Below are 5,628 nucleotides of genomic sequence, written 5' to 3' on the forward strand. Positions count from 1 at the left end.
ATTTGGTCCTTTTCTGATTGTATTTGTCTCTTAGTGTCTCAATTGCGTCCCTAACAAGATTAAAACATAAAAATACTAATTTAGTAGGGATCAATTCAAAAATAAACCGAATTAAACACAAAATGTCATGCAAATTAACATGTTATCAATAGGGACCTAACCCCGAAAATTCAAAAGCCTTATAAAAGATAATAGAGGGTGATCATTGAAAAGATTCTAAGAAAAGCCAACATAATTGCACATTCGTTAGTGAGAAAGATGAAAGCGTTCCCTTATGCTCTAATCATTTTTTAGAATCTTCGAAAACGATTATTGATCAATTACAACTTGATAGTCCCATGATAATACTGATCTAATGCTTAATTTTATCTTTGAGATTTTATTTAAAAATAAAAATAAAAAGTCGATGAACTCAAACAAACCAAATTGACAAATATTTTTTTGGATCAATTGAATTATTCTGTAACCGTTCGATTTGATTTTGATTTTTTCTTAAAAAAGCTAAAGTATCATATATCAGATATTAATCACTTAAAAGCAAACCAAATATATTTTATTTCCTTTGACCAAGTTAAAATAAAGGGTTTTTTGCCTACACCAACAGACATAAAGTAGAATTTATAAAAAAAGAAAGGAAAAAAATAATATACTAAGCAAAGCAGCTACAGAAAGGCCAAAGAAACTTCTTTTTCTGCTTCATCAAAACCCAACTCACCTCAGAGCCTAACCTGACTGCTTCTCACTCTGTCATTCTCTCTTCTCACATTAGTTTTCTTCTTCATCTTCTGCAGTTGTTGTTGTTGATATATTTAAGGAAAACAAGTTTTCAAAAGAGTTTGGTATTTTAGATGTCAACACCTCTAGAACATGATTACATAGGCTTATCAGAGACTTCTTCAGTGGAAAGAAGCTCTGAGAAGATCCCTTCTTCTTCTTCCCCCTCCTCCTCTTCAACTCATCCTAATGAAGACAAAACCACCAGAACTAGTCTCAATCTTAAAGAAACTGAGTTGAGACTTGGCTTGCCAGGTTCTCAGTCCCTTGAGAGAAAATGAAAGAAGTAATGGTTTTGCTGTAAGCCCTTTGAAGAACTTGATGTCTGGAGCAAAAAGGGGTTTCTCAGATGCCATTGATGGACCTAATGGGAAATGGGTTTTTCCCATGCATGGTAAATCTGATGTAGAGTTGGCTAAAGGTGCCATCTTGGCCTTTCCTAGGGCTGTTTTGGAGGGTAAAAACAATCTACCTTCCATGAGAGAGGTTGGTGGCCTTCCTCAGTCTCCAAACCCAGTTCAAGACAAGAACATTCTTGTTCCTTCTTCAAATGAGCATTCCAATCCTCCTGCTTCAAAGTATGTTTATCATCAAACCTGTTTGCTTTTTCTTATGAAATTGCAAGTTGAAGTTTCAGTTATCTGCATTGATTTTATCTAGTGTTGTAGACTCAAATTGTGTTCTTCATACTGCTGATATCACCACAATGTTTGAAGCGAATATCAAACTTGCATCAGATTATCTGCATTTTAATCCGCTCACTCTTTCATTTTTGAAGTTTGTTTGAAAATTTCTGAAGCCGAAAGGGACTTTTCCTAGAGCTTTTTAACTTCCGAATGTGTTCTTCATGCACCTTTGTAATATTCATTGCTTAGTTCTTTAATTGTTGCCTTGTTGGAAATTTTAATCTCTTTGGTCTACCGTTACTTGTATAACTGGTTCTTAGTCTATAATTTTAAATCAACTATTGAGTATGATTTATGTAACAGAGCACAGGTGGTAGGATGGCCACCAATACGATCATTCCGGAAGAATACGATGGCCTCAAATTCGGAGAAAAACGGTGAGGATGCCGCTGGTTGCCACTATGTAAAGGTGAGCATGGATGGTGCACCATACCTGAGGAAGGTTGATCTCAAGACCTACAAAACCTATATGGAACTCTCATCAGCTTTGGAGAAGATGTTCACCTGTTTTACACTTGGTATACAATCCCTCACATGTACATACATCTACTTTAACACGCGTTATGTAAAAATCGGAAATTTCTAACGATATGTGATATTTATGCAACAAGATTCATATACAAACTAGCTATAGTTTTAGATGAAACTATTTTGTGTGGTGAAAAAGTTTTAATCAAGAATCAACCCTGCAGCAGAAGCTTATCTGAGTAGTTTATTTGTTTTTGGAAGAGTTTAGACCAATGTGATTTTTATAGTGTTAAGTGTGTGTATACAGGGCACTGCAGCTCCAATGGACTTGCTGTACGAGATGGTCTGAGTGAGAGTCGTTTGATGGATCTTCTCCACGGATCTGAGTACGTGCTGACTTATGAAGACAAGGACGGCGATTGGATGCTGGTTGGAGATGTTCCGTGGGAGTAAGTGGTTTTCATCCTAGATACCACTTTATGTATTCCTTTAAAAATGAATCATGCCTTGGCAATGTTAAGCTACTTGACATTGCAACGCAACACTTCCGTTTTCCTGCAATCTAATATTTTTCGGTTATTTGTTTGTGATGTTTGATTCCAGGATGTTCATCAATTCCTGTAAGAGACTACGGATAGTGAAAGGTTCAGAGGCAATTGGACTAGGTATCTGGTTTCGCTGATCATTGTTCCTTGATCAACTATTCCATTGCATTCTCATGGCTGATATAGATGATTTCATGAATTCCTGATATTGAGTGGTCTTTTATTTTTGGTGGTTTCAGCTCCAAGAGCAATGGAGAAATGCAAGAACCAGAGTTAATGCAAAAGCATGTTGAAGATGATAAACAAATCAAGTCTTGAAAACCAAGACATTTAAGGATATGATCAGTTTGAGTACCCTACTCAAGAATTTATATATATGTGCTTTGAGATATCTAAGTTGGGAGTAGTTTGTGGAAATTTTTAGAAAAAGAAAGAAATTTCTATTAGACAAATGAAATGATGGCATTGGAAACATATCCGCTTGTCTCTTTATTTTATTTCTTCATTAATGTAATTTTGAGAACTGTGTAAATGGATTGATTGGTGGTTGGCTATTTCTTCCTTTTATCTCAGAAAAGAAGAGCACGCCGAACCCTAAAAGTCCTCGGCAATCATCACACACACACAAGTGAAAAATGACAACCATAGATTAGTTGCAATGAATCTGGAACGTGATTAGTGAGTGTTATTGTTTGTGAAAAAAGTTTCTTATTAGAACAACTAAACAACATATTTTATTAACTAATTAATTTTTTTATTTCCGGAGGTGAGTACTAGATATAAACCTATATTAATTATTTATATGTTCTGAAATTTTAAGTTTTTGAAGAATGCTTTGAAAGAAAATTCGAGTTGACTGAATTTTGATTTGGTTAGTATCGGCATTGTTGCTAATGGAAGAGTATGATTCAAGCATATTGAAGTGTGCTTATCTTCTTATTTAAAGGTTGAGAAGAACTGTATTTAATTTTGATTCTAAGCATCATTTGTATTAAAAGGACAAAAAGAAAATTGAAAAGCACTAATAATGTAATTAACCTATGCCATTATGCACTCATTTAGGGATAGCAATAAGGCGGGGCGAGGTTGATTTTTGCCCACCACAACCCGAAGTTTAACCAATCCACTCTAATCCTTATCTAAATTTGACTCTTAAGAAGAGAATCTGTATCGAATTTGAAATCAAAATTTAATAAGAAATACGACTCTTAACCGATCGGGCCCAAATTTAATTTAATTATTTTATTTTTTTTATTTTGAAGCAAATAAAATTACGTTTTTAACTTTTTTTTTTGAAACAAATAAATCTTTTTTTATTTTAGACTTAAAAATTAATATATTTATATATATTTATTAAAATAAAATTTAATATATATATATATATATTAGGAGCATTTTTGTAAGTATCTTAGAGGGACAGATTTATCTTAAATCCGATCTCGACTCAGATTAATTATCTGTTTTCTCTAATTCCAACTGACCAGCCCTGGATCCAAATTTCCAAAAAGAAAATTCAACCTATTGAATCAGGTCGGGTTGAAACCGGTGGAATTTGGGTTTTTTTTTCATCCCCACTCATTGATATTTGATATTATTTTCTTTAATTCAGAAAAAAAATGTATTAAATTAGTTTTTTTCTTTTAAAAAATTTATTGGTGTCTACATATATTCATTAATGGGCCTATTTTATTTTATGGATTAGCCAAGGTCCTTGGGTGGTAATTCTTTCTTAAGTAGCGCGGTAATATTTGATGAACAAGCTAATTCGTGCATTCAACGTGATTATTTATTATGCAAATCTTCGTCTAATTATGCCCGAGTTTTTTTTTCTTCTTTTAATTTTAAAACATTTTTTATTTAAGCACTAACATTTGAATTCATTTATAATTTAGTCACCTGTCAATAAATTGATACTTTTACTAATTGGTATAATACACCTTTAGTCCTTAATACTTATATATTCTATCAATTTGATCCTAATTTAAATAATTCAATAAATTTAACCCTTCATATTTACAAATTCTATTAAATTGATCCTCAAACTTCCTAACCAAAGCTTTCATGTTTTAATACAAAGTCATTCCACATCTATTAGTTATTTTATTTATGGTTGAAATTATTCAATTCGATATATAACTCTTTTTATTTATATTTTAAGAAGCTACTATTTTTATTTTGAATAAAATGACTGGGCTCATTAATAATATAATAAAATCCCTACCCAAATTAACATTTGGGCTCAGGTCAGTCTGCCAATATAAACAAAACAAAAAACTAAATTGGGCATCCCTATTCCCTTGTCCGTAACTGAAAAAGAATGATGAAAGACAATAAAGAATAAAAGATGAAAAAAAACGAAAAGGAAATCAAAGAAAATCTCCCAGTCACATCTAACAGACTGGCCATTTAATGCTTAACTAGTCCTTTCACGTCCCAACAGGCACGCTTAAACAGATAGCCATTCCCAAAAATATCAAATCTTGCTACCCTTAACTGCTCTCTAGTCCTTGCCCATTCGTCTTCAATTTGGAGCCTCTCTCCATCTTCCCTCTGGGTCTGCTTCTCTGTGGATTGTCGTTGCCCCTCCAAGGTATGAGTCCTCCCTTCTCTCTAGCGTTTCTTTTGCTAAATTATGGGCTTGAATGTTCTCCGTTCTGTGGATAAACTTGAAAGTGACGTCTTGAACCCTGGATTTTCTGGTCTATATATCATGTATAATTGTACCAAGAACCGACTTATTCATTTCTGTCATTTGGCATTTTTGAATGACTATTTTCGAATCCCCCTCTATTGTTACTGTTGATAGCCCCATTTCTTGCAACTTAAAGGCGTCTAATCCTGCGAGAGCTTCTACTGCAAACGGGGTGGGGATATCCTCATGTATAACTGTCTTTGAGGCTTTTAAAGCTCCCATCTAGTCTCGAATGACTATACCTGAGGCAGATCTAACATTCCTTCTGTTAAAAGCGGTATCAAACTGAACTGTGATGCCTCTCGTCGCTCCAGTGTAACTGTTGACCTTTTTGGTAGAAAAGGTAAGTGTTTTCATTCGGATCCCATCCAGTTCTGCTATGTGACTACTAACTTTCTTTGCTAAATCCCTAACTGGTATGATCTTCTTTTCATGTACGAGTTGATTTCGAGAACTCCATATG

At 33.8% G+C, this 5,628-nt stretch overlaps 1 pseudogene; it reads left to right on the forward strand.

The window, feature by feature from the left end:
- The first annotated feature begins 622 nt into the window (after positions 1-622).
- LOC108466534 (auxin-responsive protein IAA27-like) lies at positions 623-3,136 on the forward strand (annotated as a pseudogene).
- Positions 3,137-5,628: the final 2,492 nt, after the last annotated feature.

Source organism: Gossypium arboreum, chromosome 2 (assembly GCF_025698485.1).
Source record: "Gossypium arboreum isolate Shixiya-1 chromosome 2, ASM2569848v2, whole genome shotgun sequence".
Taxonomy (NCBI): Eukaryota; Viridiplantae; Streptophyta; class Magnoliopsida; order Malvales; family Malvaceae; genus Gossypium; species Gossypium arboreum.